Source organism: Dromiciops gliroides, chromosome 4 (genome assembly GCF_019393635.1).
Source record: "Dromiciops gliroides isolate mDroGli1 chromosome 4, mDroGli1.pri, whole genome shotgun sequence".
NCBI classification, from domain to species: domain Eukaryota; kingdom Metazoa; phylum Chordata; class Mammalia; order Microbiotheria; family Microbiotheriidae; genus Dromiciops; species Dromiciops gliroides.
In genome coordinates this window covers 84,275,496-84,302,089 of record NC_057864.1, presented here as the reverse complement: position 1 = coordinate 84,302,089, position 26,594 = coordinate 84,275,496, and the positions used below count along the sequence as shown (strand labels likewise).

The following is a 26,594-nucleotide window of genomic DNA, read 5'->3' as shown; positions in this document are numbered from 1 at the left end:
TAAAGTGGAAACAGGAAATGACATGATGGAGGAACTAGTGTTTCCAAAGGAGCTAGGTGGTACAGTGGATAGAGCACTGACCCTGGAGTCAGGAGGACCTGAGTTCAAATACGACCTCTGACACTTGACACTTACTAGCTGTGCGATCCTGAGCAAGTCACTTAACTACAATAAAAACATATATATGTGTGTGTGTGTGTGTGTGTATATATACCTATATATATATGTGTGTGTATACATACATATATATATACACACATACATACACATACACACATGTATATATGTGTATATATGTACATGTACATATATACATATACATCTATACACATACATATGCATATATACATATACAAGATATATACATAAATATGTATAAATATACACACACACACACACATATATATATATGTATGTATAAAAGAAATAGCCATCAAAAAGAAGAAGAATGTTGAAAAAATGATCTGAATGCAATGGCTTCTCATATTCCTGTTCTAGGGAGAATTTTCTGTAAATTAAATTGGGGAGTAAAGAAAACCTGTCTCAGAGAAGTTCATGTATCTGAGAGGAGTAAACCCAAGGAAGAGGAAGAATAATCCCTTGTTTCTCCTATAGTGGTGTACTAATATGTAATCCATAATTTTTGATGAATAAAAATTCCAGTATAGTCTAGATCAATCAAAAAAGTTGGTAAACACCTATTATGTGCCAAGCATTTTGCTAAGTGTTTAAAGGAGACAAAAAAATTTTTTTAAAAGTATAGATGTTAGATCTCTTGAATAAATCATCATGTAATAGATTCTGTAGAAAAAATATACTTCAAATTTAAAATTCTCTGAAAATCATAGAGAATGGCAAAAGTAGGACATGAACAATTCTAACTGAAAGGAAAATTAACTGAACAAAATTTTAAAAATAGCTAAAAATTACAAGAAAACATGGGAACCCTAGAAATAGAAAAAACATCAGTCTTCCAGAAAAACAAACAACAAACATCGCGCGCGCGTGTGCGCGCGCACACACACACACACACACACACACACACACCCTGAATAACTTCCAATAACTGAATAACTTTCCAAGGGGAAAAAAAATCCCTGAAATGCTGAAATGATATATTAAAATACAGATATTGTTGAGTCATTTTCCATCATATCTGACCTTATTTTGGGTTTTTGTGTGACCTTCCCAGTCAACACAGCAAGTTAATGTCTGCAGTGAGATTTGAACTCAGGTATTCCTGAATCCAGGCCCAGTGCTCTATCCATTGTTCTAGCTAACTGCCCAAAGAGAATCTAGAAAATAGCACAAGAACTCTTCATTAATCATGATAATATAGCCATAATTCAGAATTACAAAATCAAATAATACATTTTTCAGATATTAATTTAAAATAATCTATAATCCAAATAGAGTCATAATAAAACAATATTACTACTTGTTAAAAAGAAAACAAAGGTAAAAATGGAAAGAGCTTTAGCTTATTTTGAAATGTAAGATTGATTTACATTTTAATCTTAAAATATCCTGCAAATCTGATCCCAAGAATTAAAAAAAAAAATGTTGAGCTTAAAGAAAAAAACAATTAAGGATATATTTTTTAAAGTACAGAAGTGACCAGAATATTTGACATGAGAATTTACCAAACAAAAATGTTATACACTTAATAGCATTGAAAGATTAAATATGGCTACAATTAGACTAGGCCATTAGTTTTGGATGATCTAAAATATTTTTGTTTCTTTCTGTTCATATTATTCTTTTTTCTTCCAGGGCAATGAGGATTAAGTGACTTGCCCATGGTCACACAACTAGTGTCAAGTGTCTAAGACCAGATTTAAACTCAGGTCCTCCAGAATCTAAGGCTGGTGCTTTATCCACTGCGCCACCTAGCTGCCCCCCTCTGTTCATATTCTTGAAGAAACATTGTAAATTGAGATCTATTGTATGACTTTCTAATATAGACTCTTTCACATTGTGATGTTTAAAATCTAAATGTGTGGTCTAAAAAAATCTAACGTGTGGTCACCTTAAATTAGAAGCTTTAGCACGAGTCTTTGGGCATTAAGTATTTATTAAAGCATACCAGGTATTCACATGGAATTCAGAAAGTTAAGAAAAGGCCTATCTAGCCTAGAGTTCCAGCCTGGTCGGTTCTGTGAATAGAGAGGCATACCTGGTGATAGAATTTCGGGGGGAGAAGTGGCTATTTTCTCACAACAGAATCTAAAATTATTGATTGCAAATTAAACTGAGTAATATTATCCTTTTACCACTATACTCATTTAAACCAAAGATTCTTTTTTTTTTTTTTTTTTTTGCGGGGGCAATTGGGGTTAAGTGACTTGCCCAGGGTCACACAGCTAGTAAGTGTTAAGTGTCTGAGTCCGGATTTGAACTCAGGTACTCCTGAATCCAGGGCTGGTGCTCTATCCACTGTGCCATCTAGCTGTCCCTAAACCAAAGATTCTTAATGTGAGGACCACAGTTTATGCAACAGTTTTTTTGGGAGCGAGGCAAAAAAAAATCTGTTTCAATGTAAACATTTTTATTTGCAATCCTATGAAATATATGCTATTGAAACATTGTGTTGATGTTTCACTGGACTTAGAAGAGGTCTGTGATATGAAAAGCTTAAGAATCCTCAATTAAAAGTTTTAAATGTATTAACCTATTTAAAATAATGATGTTCATGAAAATTACAATAATAATTATATTATTATTTTTCCTCTTTATATTTATACTCCATCTTGGAATCATTCCCTTGTTTTATTCCTTTGTCTATTAGATCACTGTACACTGCATCACTGATTTTGTATCTTTCTGTGGCTTGGAGGTACCTTTCCCAGTCAGCCACAAGCTTTGGTAAGTCAAACCTCCTGACAGACTGTCTACTTTCTTAGGTCCAGACTAACTAAATATGGAGATGTGCATCATTAAATATGTTGTCAAAAGTGCGATACATTATTTGGCCATGGTAACCAATGGAACAAAATAAAATATGAAATTACCTATAATCCCATATGCTTCCCTTATGTTCTCTCCATGTTAATATTAAACTAAAAGATAGCCAGTGAAAAGAATTACACAGGAATTAGACATTCCACAAACATTAATTGGACCATTGTTACTTCAAATATATCTTTGTGGAAATACCAATAAGATGATACACTATTAGAGCATTTTCCATAGTGGCATTTTTATTTTAAATGACATTTCAAATATCTTGACTTTCCCAATACAAGTAAAACCAGAAATAGAAGTTTCAAGTAAGAAAAAAAATGGTTCGGAGGTTTTCTTGGAGGGCCAAAGAAAAGATTTGGCGGAGTTAGTTTCATCCTGCACTGAAAAATCAAGCAAGATTATTTTATGTGCATCACCTTATCATGTTCATGATGAGTACTGCAGTTTGAGAAACCATCCATTAACGAGGATGAAGCAGCGTAGAATTTCTGTGAAGAACTTGATAATATTCTCAAGATGAGTCCACATATTCCTTGGTGAAGACAGGCACAGAGGATAATAGTGAAAACTATATTTGTATACATGGAATTATTATTACTCTGTTCTTGAATAGTCAAAGAATATGGATAGACAATTTCAAAGGAAGAAATCCAAACTATAAACATAACATAAAAGTACTTCATATAACTAATAATTAGTGAAATGCAAATTAAAGTTACTCTATGGCTCCATCTTATACCCATCAAATTGGTAAAGCTGACAAAAAATGAAAATAATAAATGCTGGAAGGACTCTGGAAAAAAGAGACATTGATGCTTTGTTAGCTCTGTAAATTTCTCTCATGAAAAGCAATTTGAAAATATGCACAAAAAGTTACTACAAAATACTTTTTTTACTCAGTGATATCTTTACTCAGTGATATCATTACTGAATGAGTTGAAAAAGAAGGTACGTATCCATATGTACAAAAATATTTATAGCAGCTTTTTTTTTGCTAAGAAAAAAAATGGAAACAAAATGGTCCCTACCATTTAAGGAATAGCTGAACAAATTTTGTTACAAGAATGTAATATAATTTTACTTTTTTTTCATGAAATGATAAAGGATTTGCTTTCAGAGAAGTCTGGGAAGTTTTATGAACTGCTGTAGAGTAAAATCAAAAGAATCACAAAAAATAGTTTATACAATAATAACGCAATATAGACCAAAATGGTTAAAAAATTATTTAAGAATGTTGAAAATGGATACATGATTTAGACATAAAAGTTGATAAGGAAAGGAAGGAATAATCTACCTCTCAGACCTTTGGAAAGGAGAACAGTTTATGACCAAACAAGAGATAGAGAATATTATGAAATGGCAAAATAGATGATTTTGATTATACTAAATTAAAAAGGTTTTGTACAAACAGAAGCAATGCATCCAAAATTAGAAGAGAGACAGAAAACTGGGAAACAGTTTTTATAGCCAGTATTTCTGATAAAGGCTTAATTTCTAAAATATATCAAGAACAAAATCAAATTTATAAGGATCCAAGTCATTCCCCAATTGAGAAATGGTCAAAGGATATGAACAGGCAGTTTTCTGATGAAGAAATCAAAGCTATCTATTGCCATATGAAAAAATGCTCTAAATCACTATTGATTAGAGAGATGCAAATTAAAACAACTCTGAGGAACCATCTGACACCTATCAGATTGGCTAATAGGACAGAAAAAGAAAAGAATAAATGTTGGAGAAGCTGTGGAAAAATTGGAACACTAATGCATTGTTGGTGGAGCTGTGAACTGATCCAACCATTCTGGGGAGCAGTTTGGAACTATGCCCAAGGAGCTATAAATCTGTGCATAACCTTTTGATCCAGCAATACCACTATTAGGTCTTTTCCCCAAAGAGATCATAAAAAAGGGAAAAGGACCCACATGTATGAAATTATTTATAGCTGCTCTTTTTGTGGTGGCAAGGAATTGGAAATTGAGGGGTTTCCCATCAATTGTGGAATGGCTGAACAAGTTGTGGCATATGAATGTAATGGAATATTATTGTGCTGTAAGAAATGATGAGCAGGCAGATTTCAGACAAACCTGGAAGGACTTGTATGAATTGATGATGAGTGAGATGAGCAGAACCAGGATAACATTGTACACAGTATCAACAACATTGTGTGTTGATCAACTGTGATAGACTTGATTCTTCTCAGCAATACATTGGTCCAAGATAGTTCCAAAGAACTCATGATGGAAAATCCTCTCCAAATCCAGAAAAACAAACAAACAAAAAGAACTGTTGAATCTGGATGCAGATCAAACCATACTATTTCTATTGTTTTTGTTTTTGTTTTCTTTTTTGAGTTTTTTTCCTTTTTGCTCTGATTCTTCTCTCATAACATGACTAATGCAGAGACATATTTAATGTGATTGTACATATATATCTTGCTGTCTTTTGGGAGGGGGAGGGAGAAAAATTTGAAACTAGAAATCTTATAAAAATGTTGAAAATTATCTCTAAATGTAAGCGGAAAATAATAAATATTTATATGGGGCAAAAGGAAAAAACAAATAAAAGAAATGATGACAATGATTCCAGAGCATCTGCAATAAACGAGACTACCTTTCTCCTAACAAAGAGAAGTTGTAGACTCAGGATAGACATAGAGATATAGAGATATATACTTTTGGGACATGAAGAATTTGTGAATTATTTTTGCTTGACTATGAATATTTGTGACAAGGGTCCTCCCATTGCCCTAAGCCCTCTTGTGAAAACAAGAGAAAATATTCCTTTTTTAAAAATTAAATGAAAAAAAAATCTTTAAAAAGAAGAGAGACTTGGATTTCACCTTACAGGTGCTAGAATGCTTACCACCATGTTTTTTTTTTAATCATAAGAGAATTTTATTATTTTTCAGTTATATGTAAAGATAGTTTTCAGCATTTGTTTTTATAAGATTTTGAGTTCCAAATTATTCTCCCTCCTTTCCTTCCCTCCCCTATCCCCAAGACAGAAAGCAGTCTGATATAGGTTATATTTGTACAATCACATTAAACATATTTCTGTATTAGTCATGTTTGAAAGAAGAATCAAAGAACAAGGGAAAAACCTCAAAAAAGAAAAAAAAACAACAAGCAAAAAGTAGAAACAGTGTGGTTCAATCTGCATTCAAAAACCATAGTTCTTTCTTCTGGATGTGGAGAAAATTTTCCATGAGTTCTTTGGAATTGTCTCACATCATTGCGCAGCTAAGAAGAGCCAAGTCTATCACAGCTGAACATCACACAGTGTTGTTGTTACTGTGTACAATGTTCTCCTGGTTCTGCTCATTTCACTCAGCATCAGTTCATGTAAGTCCTTCCAGGTTTCTCTGAAATCCTCCTGCTCCTCGTTTCTTACAGCACAACAGTGTTCAATTACATTCATATACCACAACTAGTTCAGCCATTCCCCAACTGATAATCATTCCCTCAATTTCCAATTCTTTGCCACCACAAAGAGAGCTGCTATAAATATTTTTTTACACGTGGGTGCTTTTCCTTCCTCTATAATCTCTTTGGGATACAGACCTAGTTGTGGTATTCCTGATCAAAGGGTATACACAGCCCCATAGCCCTTTGGGCATAGTTCTAAATTGCTTTTTTTTTCCTCCTCTGAGGAGGTACGTCGAGAGTTGTTTTAACTTGCACTTCTCTAATCAATATTGACTTAGAACATTTTTTCATATGGAAATAGCTTTTATTTCTTCATCAGAAAACTGCCTATTCATATCCTTTGATCATTTCTCAACTGGGGAATGACTTGTATTCTTTTTTTTTTTTTTTTTTGGTGAGGCAATTGGGGTTAAGTGACTTGCCCAGGGTCACACAGCTGGTAAGTGTCAAGGGTCTGAGGCTGGATTTGAACTCAGGTCCTCCTGAATCCAGGGCTGGTGCTCTATTTACTGTGCCACCTAGCTGCCCCATCACTTGTATTCTTATAAATTTGATTTAGTTCCCTAAACTTTTTAGAAATGAGACCTTTATCAGAAATAATGGCTGTAAAAATTGTTTCCCAGCTTTGGGCTTCCCTTCTAATTTTGCTTGCCAACATGTTTTCTGATCACACAGTGGAAATTTTTATTTCTTCCATGTAGTATAGACAATTTCAAATCTTTCTGCTGACATACACAAATATAAGAGTTGAAATCTTTCTTTTAAGGATGGCAATTCTTTATTCCAGAAAGAAAAGAATTTCCATTTGGTGAGAAATTGCATAATATTATCCATGTAACCTACAAAATTTAGGAAAGAATGATCGTTTCGGTCATTAAGAGCCATATACAAAGGTGCATTCCAAATACAAATGAATACATGCATGCAAGCATGCATGAATGACTGAAAAGCACTTATTAAACACTTATAAGCCAGGAATAATGGCAAGACCTGGTAATATGATTATAAAAATACAACGATACGTGTCCTCTTCTCAAAGAGGATGCATTTTAAATGGGAAAATCAAATCAACCAGCATTTATTAAGCACTTATGTGCCATATACTGTGATAAGCACTAGGTATACATAGAAATGCAAAAATACTAGAAAAGAACAACAACAATAAGAAAAACAGCCTCTATTTCTCTATATACATATAATATATGCATACACGTACATACATACACACATACATATAAACACATATTTATTAAAATACACTATATGTACACAAAAAGAAGAGAAATAGATTTCTATGTACACATATATTATATACACATATAGGCACATCTAATATACATGCACATATGAATATACATGCATATTTCATGCCCACACCAATGTACACATAATACACGTGTGAACGTATGCACACACACATATATACACACATGGATATACACATGTGTATGCACGTGCATATAAACACATACACATACTCATGTACTTACATAAACATATACATTATATGTATACATTATATATATTGTATTATATGTGTGCATAAAACCAGGGGGAGGCACTAACATTTAGTAGGACTGGTAACGGCTTCTTGCAGAAAATCAGTCTTAAACTGAGACTTGAAGGAAGCCAGGGAAACCAGGAAGCAGAAGTGAAGAAGGAGAGAGTTCAAGGCATGGAGACATATGGTGAAAATGTCTGGAAACTGGGGATTTAATGTCTTATTTGAGGAATGACATTGAGGCTCTTGTCACTGCACTGAAGAATACATGGAGGAGTAAGGTATAAGAAGACTGTAAATGAAAGAATGGCCAGATCAAAATGATTTTTAGAGCTAAACAGGATTTTATATTTGAAGATGAATGTGTCCATGCATGCATATATATATATATATATATATATATATATATATATATATATATATATATATATATATACACACACACACACATACACATATGTGTCCAGTTTTGCCCTACAATCCAGCTATATTGACCTTTGTTGTTCCTTACATGTGTCATTAGATTTCCCATCTCCCTTTCTGTGCATTTCCTTTGCCCCATGTCTGGAACGCTCTGCTTCTGCATCCATGACTCTTAAAACCCCTACCTGTCTTCAAAATTCTGTTCAAATGCTGCCCTATGCAGGAGGCCTTTCCTGGGCTTCATAGTTGTTAATGCTTTCACCTGAGGTTCTTCATGTGTATTATAATTTATTCCTTCTACTTATTTACTACTTCTATCTAATAGAAGTGTTAGCTTTCCTCAGAATGCTACTTGATACCAACTATACAGCCTGAGCTATTTTCTGATCCCATCTCCCTCCCTCAACACACAGACACATACACACACATAGATGTTAGAACTTCCTCTTGAAATTGTTTTCTATATAGTTTTTATTTAATTACCCAGATATATGTTGTATCATCTCTCCTGTGTAATCTAAGATTCTAAATGTGGATTCTAATCTGTTCCCCCAGTTTGGGGGAAACTGACTAAAAATCACTGATAAAACGAGTTTAGGTTTTAAGGGTTTATTGGAAAATAGAAAGAAAAAGATTGAGAACAGAATTCTAACAGCCTGGCATTCCTATCTCTCCTCAAATTTCCTGTGAAGTCCTCTGCCGCCACCACCATCAAGTCCGGAAGCCAAAAAGGCCCGCGCTCTCCGCACAGGCTCCCTTTCCTCCTTCCTGTCTCCTCCCAGACCATAGGAGGCTCCTCCAGTTGATTGGCTGGTAGCTATGGTAAAGTACATTTTTGCTAACTGTTAGATAGACTACCAACTCTCTGATTTTGTTCCAATCTTGTGAGCCTGAACTACCAAATGGTCTTCTTAGTCCTGCTCTATTAGACACCATGTGGCTCATAATCTTACCAGAAGGTAAACATACATTGGTGCTTGATAAATAATCAAATATCAGTGGGCCTAGACTGGTCAATTACATCACTTTTATTTTTCTAAGTAGTATGCTGTTTAGGAATCATGTGAAGTGTTTTCTTTTTTTCTCCAAGGAGTATGATACAACAATTAAACCTTTATCTCTAAATGGTCCATTGCCTTTACTCTCATTTGATAATACCTTTGGGGAAACTCAAAGCTGGTGCTGCCCCAGAAATATTCATTCTATGGTCGGAACACTAGATTCTTGAATCATACTGCCTAGAGGATTTCTTCCGCATTCCTTGGAAAGAATGTGTAAAGTAAAAGGCAAAAACAAGACCTAGATAGTGCAAGCATAAGAGTAACTACCTTGCCTCTTTAGGCCAAGAAGAATGGCTTATTCACCTTTGTTCTATTCTTAGGAATTACCCCTGTCCTATCAGTTGCTTTCAAACAATGGATCATTGACTATATGTATATCAGGTTCCTAGTGTAATTCACCAAATTCATCAGGAACTCCTCTGATCCAGCCACCTCCCCAGATGCAAAAATGAATTGTGTTTAAACACACGTTTAAAATTTTATTTGCATTCGTTCATAGTTCAGGTATATACATAGAAGTAGATTTTCAAAATGTAAAATGTATTACTAAAAGTGAAAGTTTGGGGCAGCTAGATGGCAGTGGATAGAGCACCGACCCTGGAGTCAGGAGTACCTGAGTTCAGGTCCGGCCTCAGACACTTGACACTTGCTAGCTGTGTGACCCTGGGCAAGTCACTTAACCCCAATTGCCTCACTAAAAAAAAAAAAAAAGTGAAAGCTTAAATTAGAATTGAATACCAACATGAGAGGCTGTTGCTCCCCTGTATGAAAACCCCTTTCTTTAATTTATGATGACCTTGTAATCCTGGAGACCTTGAACTAGAAATCTTTGAAATCCTGAGATCAGTCCCAAAGTACTCAGAGTAACTACCAGGATTCTGTGGAATTTTTTTAGTTTCTTGTCTTTCAGAACCCAAGGTACCACATTTGCTGAAACACAGGAATACTGAATCTCAGATGTGGAGAGGACCTTAGGGATTATGGGATTCTAATCTGTATCCATTATAACAGCTCTGATATATAGTTATCTAGGTTCTAAATGATATCTGGTGGTGCAAAACCTGCTACCTCCATGAAAGTCCATTCCACTTTTGAATATTCCTTTTTATCTGTCGGTTTTTCATTGCATTGAGTTGAAATATGACTCTATAATTTCAGCCAAGTGCACTTTTTTCCCCCTCTGGGGTGAAGCAAAACAAAATTCTGTGATTCTGCAATCTAATTATCTCCTTCAAATACTTGAAGATAATTATTTTGTGCCAGGTCTTCTTAAATTCTGGTTACATTTTCTCAGCTAATCCTCTCATGGCGTTGTGACATTGTCTCTCCTCCCCTCCCATCTCTCCATTGCTTTTCTCCAGACATCCTTAAATTCATCAATGTCCTCTCTGAAATGAGGAGCCTTGATGTGGAAGCTGAATTTTCAGTGGAAAAATTTTCAAAATTGAGTTGCTTAAGGAGTGTAGTCAATTAAGAAATGCAAACTAACTTTGTCCATTCCTAGCACATCTCTCACTTAAGAACTTACCTCTTTTTTATGGGATTCATATCCATGGACTTTTCTATGTCTTCCCATGTATATCTTTTTTCTTGCAATTGTGCATAGGTGTTGTTCTGACTTCTTTTGAATTAAACTGTAAGCTCCTTAAATGATTCTATAATAATTTTTTTAAAAATACTGCCCATACTCATGAAGTAAGTCATTTAATATAATGATGATTTGATTATTATATGACACCTGCCTGCCAACTATCTTTTGTATGAGACAATTGTGTCTTGAAATATCTGATATGTGAAAGACAATATTACAGACACATAAATTATGAATTAATCTAATCTCTGCCCCTTTGATTTAAGTTGCATTTTCAGAACATAAAGACTCCAGTCCATATTGTCATGATCACTTATAGAAACACCTACATCAGATTATGATTTAATAGCATGCTGTATATATTATATGGTCAATAGTAGTATCATCTCCTCAAACACTATTTCAAATCTTTGGTAAGATTATTACTTAAATTTTTGCTTGATATCCCTTTTATTTAAGTACTAAGGTGACATTCTATCTTGTTTAATTCTGGAAAAAATAGCATCCCTGAAGAAGAAGGTATATGTACTTTCTCCCTCATCAAGAAAAACAAAACTATGCAACCAAATATATTTCCCTTTTCTACTCAGTTGAGAGAAAAATTAGAGGTAAATTTATATCTCTTTTGGTAATAATCTATTCATCTTTGGTGCCTGGTAGCTTCAAGTATCCTTTCTTCTATTAGATAGTTTTCATTCTTTTATTGTTGTTATCACTGTTTCTTTTTTATTTGGTACTGTTATGTCCTGTAAACTATAAGACTATTTTCTAAGTGGAGTCTAAGTGGTCTAAGTGGAGTATAAATCTCAAGTCAATAAATGCCTTTTTTTTCTATTTGTCTTAGACTATTCTGCAAAAAGTGGGAGCTTCATATAAATTGACTGAAACACAGCTGGAGAATTATTAGATTCAGGCTGATAGGGAAGAGGGCAGTTAGATTTCCTTCTCTGCAAAGTGAGTTCCCTCTGAGAGGTAGAGTGGAAATCTATATTATGTCTTTAAAAAATAAGTATTGCGGGGCAGCTAGGTGGCCCAGTGGATAGAGCACTGGCCCTGGAGTCAGGAGTACCTGAGTTCAAATCCGGCCTCAGACATTTAACACTTACTAGCTGTGTGACCCTGGGCAAGTCACTTAACCCCAATTGCCTCATTTAAAAAAAAAAAAAAAGTATTGCCTTTTATTCTGAAAAAATTTGTCTGTTTGATTCAATCAATCAATCAAAAGTATAAATTAGGTGAGAACAAGTGTTTAACCAATTTGATCATTGGCTTAAACCAGATAAGAGCATTCAGGAAATGATGTGTATTTGGTTAAAGAGAAACATTCCTACTCTGTATGGCTTGTATAACACACCAAACCATGCTTATGAACTCTAATTGTACTTCAGTTTGCACTGAGTTCATGAGTTTTCTCTCTGGTTTTAGATTGCATTTTTCATCATGAATCCTTTGGAATTTTATTGTTTCACTGGATTTATTGGAGTATGAACTATCTTTCATAGTTGATAATAATTACAGTATTGCTGTTACTGTGTACATGTTCCTATGGTTCTAAACATTTCACTTTGCATTAGTTTGTATAAATCTTCCCACATTTTAATGAAATCATCCTGTTCATCATTTCTTGTAACACAATAGTATACCTTTATAATCATATACTACAACTTGTTCATCTACTTCCCAATTGATAGACAGCCCCTAAATTTTCAATTCTATGCCACCACAAAAAAGAACTTCTATAAATATTTTCCTTTTCCTTTTCTTTCTTTGGGATATAAACATAATAGTGGTGTTGCTGGATCAAAGGATATGCACAGTTTTATAGCCCTTTGGGCATAGTTGTAAATTGTTCTTAAGAATAAGTGGGGGGTCAGCTAGGTGGCACAGTGGATACAGCACCAGCCCTCGAGTCAGGAGTACCTGAGTTCAAATCTAGCCTCAGACACTTGACACTAGCTATGTGACCCTGGGCAAGCCACTTAACCCCAATCGCCTCACCCCCAAAAAAAAAAAAAGGAGGAACAGTTTGTAACTCCACCAATAGTGCATTAGTGTACCTATTATACCACATCCCCTCCATCATTTGACCTTCCCTTCCCCCTTTTCGGTCACATTAGCCAATCTGTTAGGTGTGAAATAGTACTTGTTTATTTTTCTAATCAATAGTCATATAGAACATATTTTCCTATGACTATTGATAGATTCACTATATCATTAGATAGACTGGTTTGAAAAATGATTCATTTGAACCACTACTCCGTTCCAGTTCATGGTGATTCCATAAGGGAGAATGATTATTTGTAATTATTAGTGTTATACTTATCTAGTAATGTACATTTATTTAGTCATCTAATAATAAGAATAAACATGTATTAATGCATATTTTATATAAACCATATAAGGAGAATTAGGTAAAATTGGTTCTTATAGTCAACTTTTATAGTAGGCCTCAAAGTTTTATTTTATTTTACTTTTTAGGCCTCAAACTTTAATCTAATGTTCACCATTTATTTACCAGTTATGAAGCTCATTTACACAACCACAAGAATTCTGACAAAAATATCTTCATCCTCTTTTTCTCAAATTCCATCTTCAACCCTAGCATGGGTAGGAAACTTGTATAATATGGAAAGTCCCCAAATTTGTTTTCATACCTTTGGACTACTCTCTTTTTTCCAACATGAGCAGGTGATGATTTTATGACTACTTAATCACCAGAGGTGACTATTGCCTTGACCATCTTATGACCTCTTAGCATAGATGACCTTTGCCTTACCCAACCTGAAGACCCATGCTGATACATCATTTCTGTCTCTCCTGGAGAGTCAAAATCAGGGTATACCAATCAAATTTTTTTTTTCATTTACCATTCCTCTTTTTCATGCTTGTGTATCAAACCCTACAAAAGCAAAGTCCTCAGGAAAGGAAGCATCACAGTGAGGAAGAACTGAAGTCCACTTCATTAGAGAGGGTCATGGAACCTGCAATAAAGTGCTATTGGCTTGGAGCTCTGCCTTAGTGGTTTTTCTTGCAGAGTAGACAATTTTGGACCCCACACTGGACCAATAGAAGGCAATGTATCCAACGGAGAGATAGAAGTCATACCAACAACAAATTATACACACTAACAAATGGATTTAATTCTTTTCCAAGGACACTGAACCTTGGTGGATATAGAAGAGTTAAATATAAGTTTAACTTTATACAGGGAGAGAAGGACTTCCAGTAAGCAGGAATTGACCTTTGCATGAATTACCATGTGTGCTGTTTGTCCCTACTTTCCCTAGTCACTTTATACAAAGAAAGATAATGCCTCTGTTTGGGGTGGGGGGTATTATTTTGAGCTATAGTTTTTATATGTTCACTTCATGGCTCTGCTTTCTCTTGACTTTCCAAACTTCAAAGTCATACCCTTACCTTGCTTTTCAGTTTCCTTTTATGTGTTATCTTCTTTCCTTGGAAGGTAAGTTCCCTGAGGATAGGGAATCTCTGTTTATTTGAATTCGTGTAGTGCAGTGACTGACAATAAATGCATATTTCCTTCCTTCCTTCCTTCCTTCCTTCCTTCCTTCCTTCCTTCCTTCCTTCCTTCCTTCCTTCCTTCCTTCCTTCCTTCCTTCCTTCCTTCCTTCCTTCCTTCCTTCCTTCCTTCTTTAATAAACACCCCTTTCATAAAAGCTAATTCATGTCTCCTATTTGGTTAGTATTGGGCAGTGCATTGGATGGGTATTCAAGAACAATTGTTGTTAAAATGTCATTCACCTCAAATGCATATCTCTCATTCAGAGCTGTAAATGCACCAGAAAATTTTTGCTATTTGTTTTAATACAAAGTATTTGATTAATGAAACATACTTAGTGTATAAAGTAATAGATCATGTATTATTATAATTGAAACTTAATCTTGCTTTATTGCATTATACGAGATGCTAAGATTTATAATTTGCATGGTGCTTTCATTTTCAAAGGAATTTTAAAAAGGCATGAATTAATCCTCACTACAATGTGAAAATTACACCTTAAAGCCTGGGATGTGGGAACTGATTATCTCCGTGACTTATTCATATCCTTAATTGTATATAGAATTGTTCAGTACTCAGCAACTAACTTTGTAAACCAGACACGATGCAAAGATGAGTGAGACCTCAGAACCTTTGAGACTACTATAATGTCCTTATCCATGTGAGTGGGGAATATTTTAAAAATCAAGGTCCCATCCAATAGAAGGGAGTGGAGTAGAGAATTAGTGTTAGAATTTCCTCTCCAAATAAATGAAGTCTTGTATTTTAGGAGTAAATCCATTGTAGATTCTCCCATGCAGTGATAAAATGTACACTGATAAAGCAGAATCTAAATTGAGGGTTTGACCTAGCATTGCTTTGTTTGTTAAATAAGAACTAAGCTTAAGGTTTTAAGACCTTGAATCATCTTTAATTCACGTATTCAATTTTCATGGGTGCTATTGTACCAGCATGGGGTCTTTTGCTTACTATGTTATATTGAAAATTGCCATGTACTGTACACAATATTTTTAATGAATGGTATGCTATAAATACAGTTCCTAAATCCTCTATAGAAAGGGAATTTCCCTTTGCCTTCTTCTGTAGATAAAAGGATGAATATGCCTTCCTAGACCCACAACTTCAGAGTTGCATAGGATATTTGAGACCATCTCTTCCAGGTAAAAGTGAATCTCCTCTATAAGTTTTTCTGAGAAATGGTCATCCACAGTTTGCTTGATCTCTTCCTGAAATGACACTCACTACCTCCTTATGTTTTTTGACTAGTTCTACCTCTTAGGAAATGTTTCTTCATATCAAGCTGAAATCTGTCTCTTTGCAAGTTCCACACAGTTTCCCTAGTCATTCTTTCTTGGGTGGAGTATGAATCAAATCTAAACCATGTGATAAACTTCAAATCCTTGAAGACAGAAGGCATATCCACCCCTGTTCCCCTATAACCTTTGGTTCAATTAAATTCAATTGATTTCAAGAATAATTTATTAATCACCAACTATATGACAATAGATAAGTCAGATACAAGGACAAAGAACAGTTACGACATCCCCTTTTCTAGAGGATACTTTATGCATTTCAGTGAAAAAATATGTACATAGAAAATTAAGTCACTAGATACTCTCACTAATACAATGATCCAAGATAATACCAAAGGACTCATGATGAAACATGCTTCCCACATCCAGAGAAAGAATTGACATTGTCTGAATGCAAACAGAAGCATACTATTTTTCTCTTTTTTCCTCCTTCCTTCCCTTCCTTCGTTCGTTCCTTCCTTCCTTCTTGTGCCAGACAAATACTAGGTGCTTAATAAATGGATGTTGATTGACATTGCTTTTCATACACCTTTCTCTTGACGTTTCCAAATAAGGACACAACTTGCCCTTCCCTACTCCTTTGGGACATCTTTTATTCTACATATTTTTATTCAAAGATCACTTACAATTACTCAGTAATCACATTTCCGCTTTTATTTCAGTGCTTTGAGGAAAAATTACATCTAGGCCTCCTGGAAACACAACTGGATACTGTGTTACTACTTACCTTAGAAATCTACTCTTCATCATAAAGTTTTGGTTATTCATTTATCCAAAAAAGATTATTCTTGGTAGATAAAATGAAGCAATGTAAGAAAGAGCTCCAGATTCTCCCTATTATAAGTAATCATTGTCCTATCCCCACTAAGCTGGTCATATGACATATTCCTTGACCCTCCTCTTTTTTTTCCAAATTCAGTTAAAAAGAAAAGTAACTCCTTTCATTGTTCTTATATTTCTTCCACAGACTTAAATCCACCTGAGTTTAGCATTCTTCAAATTATTCTTACTGGGTGTAGCCATTTTTAAAAATTCATCATCTGTTACCTACACTTGTTTACATCTTCTCTACAAATACTTTTGAAACCTAAATTGTTTGATTAGCTAATTCACTATGAACTCATATGAGCTTTTTTTTAGGAGAGCTTTTTTTTGTTGTTGTTGTTGAAGCTATTTCTCTTTGGCTTCTCAAAGTTTTGTTCTTAGGAGCTTTCCATCCCACCTAGGTAGATCTGTTACTTTTAAAAGAAAAAAAATGCACAGAATTACTGTCTTTTCAATGACAACAAATATCAGAATATTCTTTTCAAAACATTGGATTTAAAGTTATAATTTATTCCAAGGAAACTTTAAGTGATCACTTCATTTTTTACAAAATAGTTTAAATAGTATGTATATATTTATGAAAGACAAATATTGATGAAGATTTCTAGATTGGTTGCTAGCCCATTCTTTCCCTCTTTTATTTAGTCTAAGTCCATGTGCCTAATTGTCATTCCCATATTTCTCCCATATTTTCTCTATAGATTACCAAGGAAAAAATATAATACTTTTAATTTATTAAGAATTTGAGAAGGAAACAAGTTGATTACTAGAACAAATATGATTTTATCTTTAGTAGGAGATCTAACCTAGTGCAGTGAGTGCACTGGCTCTGGAGTCAAATTCAAAGTACATTTATTAAGTGCCTACTGTGCACCAGGCATTACGCACTGAGGATACAAAGAAAGGAAAAATACCACCATCGATGTCATTGTCCTTGTCATCATCATCATCATCTACAACAGCCACCAAAAACCACCATCACCACCAATAAGAAAAATAACAGCAAAAATAGTAGCAGCAACAACAAAAAGTCTCTGCCCTTAGATATCTTGTAATCTAGATTTAAATCCTGCTTCTCACTATTCCAACCTATATGATTTTGTACAGAAGAGCTAACTGCCATAAGGTCAAGTTTCCTCATTTGTCCAATAATAGGGCTTGTCTATCTGGTTTCTATAGTCCTTCCTAATCCTAATTCCATTATTCTGTGTGTTTCAGTATTGAAAGTTAATAAAATTTTATTAAAAGCAAACCAAAATGATTAATGTGCCTCATTTTTTTTCATTATTTTTCTGTATTTTATTTTTAATTTATGGAATAAAATAAGCAATCCCATAACAGTAGAATAAAAAAAAAGATGATTACACATGAAATTGAAAATCTATTATTGAAAATTTGCTATTCCTTTTAAATAACCTTGAGATATCAAAAGAAATCAAAGCACTTTGCAGTTAGAGAAATTCAAATTAAAACAACCTTGAGATATAATTTTATCCATTTAAGATTGACTGAAGTGATCAAAGGGGAAACTGACAAATGTTGGAAGGGATATGGAAAAATTGGGAAACTAATTCACTGTTTAAATAGTAAAGTTCACTGTTGTTAGAAGTTTGACCTCATCCAACCATTATGGAGAACAACCTGGAATTATGCCCAAAGTTGTTCTTAAAACAATTTTGATATTGTTGTATACAACATTCTCTTGTTTCTGCTCATTTTGCTCTTAGTTATTTTGTACAAGTCTATCCATGTTTTTCCTAAGATCATTGAACTTATCATTTCTTATAGCACATCATGATCATATGCTACAACTTGTTTAGCCATTCCCAATTGACAAGCATCCTTGTAGTCTCCAGGTCTTTGCCACCACAAAAGAGAGCTGCTATAACTATCTTAGAAATTATTATTTCTTTCCCTTTTTCCCAAAGTCTTGGAAAACAGATGGATACAGGTAGTTTAATTAACCTTTGGGCATAATTCCAGGTTGTTCTCCAAAATGGTTGGATCAGGTCAAACTTCTAACAACAGTGAATTAGTTTCCCAATTTTTCCATATCCCTTCCAACATTTGTCAGTTTCCCCTTCGATCACTTCAGTCAATCTTAAATGGATAAAATTATATCTCAAGGTTGTTTTAATTTGAATTTCTCTGACTGCAAAGTGCTTTGATTTCTTTTTTGGAAAAACTACCTGTTCATATCCTTTGACCATTTATCAATTGGAGAATGACTCATATTTTGATATATTTGATAAAGTTTATATACAAATATATATGTAGATATCTACATATATATGTAGATATATCTATGCATACAGATATACACATATATGTATACACACATATATGTATTGGAAATATATTTTCTTCTTTCCTTCTGATCTTGGCTACACTTGTTTTATTTAAACAAACTCTTTTGAATTTAATATAATCTAAATTACCCATTTTATACCTCACTCTGCTCTCTCTTGTTTATTCATAAATTGTTTCCTATCCGTAAGTCTGATAGGTTATATGTCCCATGTTCTTCAAATAAACTTGTAATGTCTCTCTTTATATCCATGTCATGTATCCATTTTGATCTTTTCTTGGTAAATGGTGTAAGATATTGGTCTATTCCCAATTTCTGTCGGATAGCTTTCTGCTTTTCCCAACAATTTTCACCAACTAATGTATTCTTATTATGAAAGCTTAAATCTTTACAATTTTCAGGTACAATTTTACTATATTTATTTACTGCTGTACATTGTATGTCTACTGCTAAACCTCCTTCCTTTTCATTTTTTAAAATTCTTTTGATATTCTTGATTTTTGATTTTCAAAATGAATTTTGTTATTTTTTTCTAATTCAGGAAAATATTTTATATTTAATAGTTTAATTGGGATGCATTGAGCATTTAAATTTGTTTAGGTAAAGTGGTCGATGTTATTATATTGGCCCTGCTTACCCAAAAACAACTAACATCTCTTCAATTATTTAAATCTGATTTTATTTGCATAAAAAAACTTTTTAAATAGTTTTATTCACATAGTTCCTTGTTTTGTTTTGGCAGGTTTTTTTTTTTTTAATTTTGTACTGCTTAGAGCTATTTTAAATGGAATATCTCATTATCTCATCTCAAGAGTTTTTTTAATCCTTTTTTTTTCCCAGGTATTTCTGGGAATAAACTTTTTTTTTTTAACTAAATTTTCCAGATAATTGCCTCAACTATCCATTTGGAAGAACATTGAAGGTTCTTTTGTTTATTCCATGTATAATATTTTAAATCATAGCAATATCTTTTAGAATCTCCTATTTTACAATGAATCCATATTGGCCTCCAAGCAGTGCCCAAATTATATAAGACAGTTACAGCCATGAAACTTCTTGTACAGGTTTTTCATTTGGTAGATTTATTCATATTGATAGTTTAAGGAAAAGATTTGAGCAATTCCTTTTCATAATATATGAATGATAGCAATGGAAACAAGTTTATGCAGTGTTTCACAACTGAAAATATTTTCCTCACACCAATCATGTAAGTAATTAGTAATTTTACTTGTAAGCCCATTTCACAGATAGTCAAATTAATATTTTAAAGGTTCAATGAATAAATAATAAACCCTTGTATTTGAGAGGAATGTTTTATTTTTCTTTATATTAACTGTCTTGAATTCCAAACTCTTTACTTAATTTTTCACCATCCAGGTATAGCTGTAAATTGCTGATTGTATTACTGTTAACAAGGTATCTGTAGGGGGCAGCTAGGCAGCTCAGTAGGTAAAGCTCTGGCCCTGGATTCAGGAGGACCTGAGTTCAAATCTGGCCTCAGACATTTGATACTTACTAGCTATGTGACCCTAGGCAAATCACTTAACCCTTATGGCCCTGCAAAAAAACAAGCAAACAAGGTATCTGCACAAGTATTGTTTTACATAAGCAAGTAGAATCAACTAAGCAAATTACTTTAGATATTCACTCATAATGATTCAATTTAAAAAAGATTATGTATGCACATGTTTGTGTATATATATATATATATATATATATATATATATATATGCCTTTGCTCTTAAATGATGATCAAGAATAAAGGTTATTTGAATTGAGATGAATAATCTGCTTATAATTAGAGATTCTGTGAAATAAACTGGTTATATGTTGACCCTAGACAGAATTAGTGTTTAATTATCCATTGGAATAGTTACTGTTGAAAAAAAAATCTTACATCAAAACATGTTATGTAATTTGGTTCCCTCCACTTCAGGCAGAAATTCTCTTTAAAGACAGTAAAAATAAAATAAAGCAAAATACTTTTCATAGGAGACAGACAACTTTTTAAGGATAAATTATAAGTAAATATTTATATGTTAGCAACTAAATTAAATAAATTCAAATTCAAGGAATTTTTAGTTTTGTCTATCTAATAGTTGTTTTATACCCACCATGGCAAAAAACAAAATTTTTATATTAGTTTGCCACTCATCCAAATGTCATTTTCCTAGCAGGTTGTGTTCCCTGGGGATGGTGATATTAATTCTCCCCTGAGGGTTCTAGAAGTAGCCTATAGTTTGTCCTTTTTAAAACTCTTGCTCAAGTGTCTTTGTGTACTATATCCCTTGATATTAATTAACTAGTAGGATTATATTAGCTTTTTAAAAGGGGCATTTACTGAGAATGTATTATAAAAATAGTAGTTATGTAATATACTTCCCCCCACCTCCACGCTCACACTTTAGGACACACACTACCCTTTTGTGTGGGAACACACAGTTCTCAGGAGAATGGCTTGCTGTCGTTGCTGTTGAATCATTTCAGTCTTGTCCAACTCTCTGTGACCCCTTTTGGAGTTTTTGTGGCAAAGATACTGGAGTGGTTTGTCATTTCCTTCTCACACTCATTTTTCAGAAGAGCAATTGAAGCAGAGTTAAGTGACTTGCCCAGGGTCATACAGCTAATAAGTACTTAAGACCAGATTTGAACTCTGGGCCTTTTGACTCTAGAGCCTGAGCTCTATCCATTGTGCCACCTTGTCCAAGTTTTTTGTTGTTGTTGGTCCTTCATTCTCAAAAAGCACTATGAAAGGGCAGCTAGGTGGCGCAATGGATAAAGCACTGGCCCTGGATTCAGGAGGACCCGAGTTCAAATCTGGCCTCAGACACTTGACACTTAACTAGCTGTGTGACCCTGGGTAAGTCACTTAAGCCCCTTTGCCCTGAAAAAAAAAAGTACTATGACACTGGAAGGTGATATGACTTACTGAATTGGATTTAAGTGATAAAGGATTTTGCAAAGTCTTCAGCTTCACTCTCTCCTCCAGAGCCATTAGGGTCTAGTGGCAAGATCTGATCAACTGAAGATGGCCCCCTTTCTTACCTAGCCTTAATCACTGAATGGGCCTTGCCTTAGGCAAACTGAGACTTGTGAAAGTCCTTAGCTTAAAAGGCCAAGCTTGGTCTTCATGCCTTTTTTTTTGGTTTTTGGGTTTCTTTTTGTTTGTTTGTTTGTTTGTTTGTTTGTTTGTTTGTTTGTTTGTTTGTTTTAAGAATAAGAGGGTAGTTTATTTCGGGGATGAGGAAGGGAAGGGAAGGGTAACCAAGATAAATCCTTGGACTTCTCTTGGGGAGAAAGGCATAGAGCGTGGCTCTGAGATACCAATCTTCTTGAGCAGGAGACTGGCAGGTACTTTTATAGGGGACTGATGGGGATGAGCATCCCATGGTGGAAAGTTCCTTTAGGGAGGGAGGACCATCCCCCACTGGTGGTGGCTGGAGGAATTTGGGTGAGGGGTGGAGGACCATCCCCCACTGTTGGTGGTAGCGGGATTGGGTGAGGGATGGCTGCAGATCTCTTCAACACAAAGGAAGCAGCCACACCTAATCTTGTTGCCCCAGGATTGAGAGATACTTGAATGAAGGGTGGAGGTCATGGAGCTAGCTCAGAACTGGTTCAGCTTATCTCTCTAGGTGTATCTGTCCTCTGGTTTAGTTTTTCAAGGAGAAGAATCCTTGATGTGCCCCAGAGAACTTCCGGGGTGCTCTGCACCCACAACATTTCCCACTTCTCTATATATAAGGAAAGGGGAAGAAGATTCTTCTGAAACTGCTTCATGCTGGGGGGGGTTGTCGAAGAAATCATGGTGCTAGGGAGGGGGAGGGGAGAAGTGGAGAAGGCCCGGAGCTGTGAGGAGCTGTGAGGTCCCAAGTGGAGAAGGCCCGGAGCTGTGAGGAGCTGTGAGGTCCCAAGGGTCCAGAGGATTCAGAAGTGACACATAGGCACAATGGGTATCTGCCATGAATCCTTGAGCCTAGATGGAACCAACTTAACCAAAAAAAATTAAAACTGACCAGAGCAAAAATGAAAAAGGACCTTAGAAAGTGCTTTTTTTTTCTCCCAGGGCTTGGCCTGCCTTACTAGAGTTAAGTAATCAGATCAAAGCTTAGTTCTGTGAGAGGCAGTGTCTGTCTGCATTTTAGTTAGTCCAATTTCTTAGGATGCACACCAGTGGTGACCCTTTCTGTACACTCCCTTCTGCCCCATTACTGTACCCAGATATAGTCCTGTCTAAGGAGAATGGTCTGAACATGGTTCAGACGTGAGGTTGAGCTTTCTCAAGGGAGAGAGGCGCCGGCTGCCCATCTCGTGGAAGAGCAGAGCACTGGCCAGGGATAGACACACAAGCACAAAAGTTCTTACCCAGAAACATGGAGTCCGAGGGTCCAAGCATGGTTCAGACATCTAGCTCAGCTTTTGCTGAGGGAGGGAGACCCAGGCTGCCCTCTGTTTCCCGTTTAGAAGCTGGCCGTCTCTACCGCTCTGTGACTCAAACGGGAGGTTGAGTCGGGTGGGAGAGGGAGGGAAAAAAACCCAGAAGGGAGGGTCCTACCTCCAGGTTTTGTGTGCCAAGAGTGGTCAAGACATCTGGCTGAGCTTTTGGTGAGGGAGGGAGACCCAGGCTGCCCGTCTGCTGTCGCATGCAAAAGCTCTCTACCTCTCTACCTCTCTGTGACTCAAACGGGAGGTTGAGTCAGGTGGGAGAGGGAGAAAGGAAACCCAGAAGGGAAGTTCCCACCCCCTGGTTTTGTGTGCCAAGAGGAAAGAGGAAATTTCCTGCACCCTTCAAACGTTTGGGCGCCAAAATGTTATGGGGGGAAATGGGGTAAGGGTTTGGGGTAGGGGCTTCGGGTAGGGGTCCTTAGGAATTCCTCTTTAAAGAATTACACCCTCTTGCACACAAAAGCAGTTAGAATAAGATAGTAGTTTATTTCGGGGCTGAGGAAGGGAAGGGAAACCAAGAGAAATCCTTGGACTTCTCTTGGCGAGAAAGGCATAGAGTGTTGCTCTGAGATACCAATCTCTGCATCACCTTTAAAGTGCAGTGGGAGTGAGGAACCAAATTAGGAGGCATGCATGACCTCTTCTTTTGGCCTTAGAAATCCTTGGGAGTCCTTTTGTTTTCCCATAATGGAATCCTCATGATGTTCCTGTTAGGTATAGCTCTCTGTCTGAATCTAAATATCATTGACTTTCTAGAGTCCGCAGCCATGGATTTTCTAGATCATAAGGGGAACATGATACCTCAAGCTGCTGTTATCCTCAACATTATCCTCTCTGTCATCCACTACACTCTGGATTCAATTACTAACTCTGATCTTTGTTTGAATCTCTCTGACAACTACGATAGATATTCCTAATTCCCTGATTGTCTGAGTGAATGCAATGCCCCTCTCATTCCTTCATCTAAGATAAGGAAAGAATGAACACAAAAGAAACTAGTGCTATCATCCATGTTGGGGAAAGTAACCAGCTATCCTTCATAAATAAGCTCAGAGCAATACTGTTCATTTGAAAACCATCAGGACAGAACAAGTCTCAGGGTTGCAGGTCACTTGATTTAGTTATCTACAGAGTTATTTCTGCCTTAGCAGCTAATTAAATGATGTTCATCACTACACAGTACAAATTGCTAAGGCCTCATGGACAACAGAAAGCAATAAGAGTAAGAGAATGTGTGTATAGATATATACATATCTATACATATATCTATAAATATATATGTGTGCATATCTATACATACATATACACATATATGTGTTCTAAGGGGAGAGCAAAAGATGCCAGTATTATAGATGTCTGAAAGGTGACCGCTCCAAGTTTCTATGTTTTTTTTTTTAATTTTTTGTTTGGGACGCTGGTTAATGTGCCCTGAGGTGCTTCAAATGTAACTACATAAAATATGATCCCAAAATGACATATTCCTGCATCATAAATTAAGATGAACATCTTGGAATTAGGAATAAATATTAGAATGGGTGTAGTGGTTTGTTGTTGTAGTTGTTGTTTTCTTTAGGTAGCAAAGTAGCAGGGCAAAAAGTAATATTATATATATATAATATATATATATATATATATATATATATATATATATATATATATATATATATATATATATATATATACACACCATATTGGAAATATCACTTAAATCTCTGTACTTCACTTTCCCCCATGTAAAAAGAGGAGTATTTGCTAGTTAAAAAATAAGGTTTCCTGAAAGTAGCTTACCAGGCTTCCAGAGCAAAAGTTCAAAATTCATATAAGCTTACAGATGTTTCCAAATATGTTTATGTTTGGTAGCATATTTCATATTGTTGTTTGAATCTTCCACCCTTTAGCTATTAATTAGTATCATAGATCTCGAATTGTAATATTTTAACAGTTAAAATATATTTTGAAAATTATAAAAATTAAAAAAACCTCCATGACAACATTAAGCTACAATATTTATTTTTTCTGTAACAGGACAGACTGTTTCCCTCCTTTTGGTAGGCTGATTAACAAAGCAATTTCAGTGTTTCCCTTTTTATCTACCAACTTAATTCTATAAGGATATATCCACTAAAATAACTAAAAGCAAAATTAGAAAAGTTAACTCAATATAATTTGTGGGCAATTTTGGCTCTCTATAACCACTTAAAATCCACCTTGGATTTTATTGAGAATGAGGGTATGTTTTATTTTTCAAAAGATAAGTGGGTTAAAATTTGATATAATAAGTCGTGTAATATGTCATTCAATAAGACAAAATAAGCACCCACTAATAAAATATAGACTGTCTGAAAGGGTAAGAGAGTGTATAATTATATTAGAGGAAGCCTGGGCCAAGATCTCCTAGGAGATAAAATACAAGAAAGAACAATCACAATTGATATTCACTCTGCTATTCAATTATAATTATATTTTTCAGTTTTGACTTCTCATTACTTGGCATGTTGCCTTAAAAAATAGACTCTCCTATTGACCTTATGTACTCCAGATAAATAGCTGTAGTAGCCATAGTATGACAAAGAATGGATCTAAAATGAAAATGGAATAGCCATCAAACAAATGGATTACATAGGAATTATTCTTAATGCTTTTGCCTCTCCCACAAACATTAATAATTAACAAAAACAACAATAATATTAAATAATAATAATAATAATTTATACAGAGCTTTCAGGTTTATACAAAACTCTTACCTTAGGTTTTTTTGAAGAAAGCTTGGCAGCATCTTTACTCTCTCTAAATCCTATTTCACAGATGAGGAAACTGAGACTCAGAGAGGTTAATGACTTGTCCATGGGTCATACATTTAAGAGGTGTAAGAACTGAAATTTTATATTAAATATATACCTTGACAAACTACAAGTAGTTGAGGCAAAATTGATATCAATCAAGAAAATAGAATGCGTGAATGCATTGTCAGAGAACCTGGAGAAGTCCTAAAGTAGGCCAGTCAGGTGGGATATGAGGTCCATAATACATATTTGTTGAATGAATTTGAAAATAAAAAGACTACTCACTCCACTTACATAGATATTTGGTATTAAAGTATTTATTTGGATTCTGAAGTATTCACATGATTCCTTCAGTTCATTATGTGACCTTACTAATGTATTCAGAAGCATGAATGAATAGGTTTGAGGAAAGAAGCCTATATGGAAAATGAGAA

At 34.9% G+C, this 26,594-nt stretch overlaps 1 pseudogene; it reads right to left on the bottom strand.

Moving 5' to 3' along the window:
- The window catches only part of LOC122754632, a 74,113-nt pseudogene extending 50,874 nt beyond the window's left edge, over positions 1–23,239 (bottom strand).
- Positions 23,240–26,594: the final 3,355 nt, after the last annotated feature.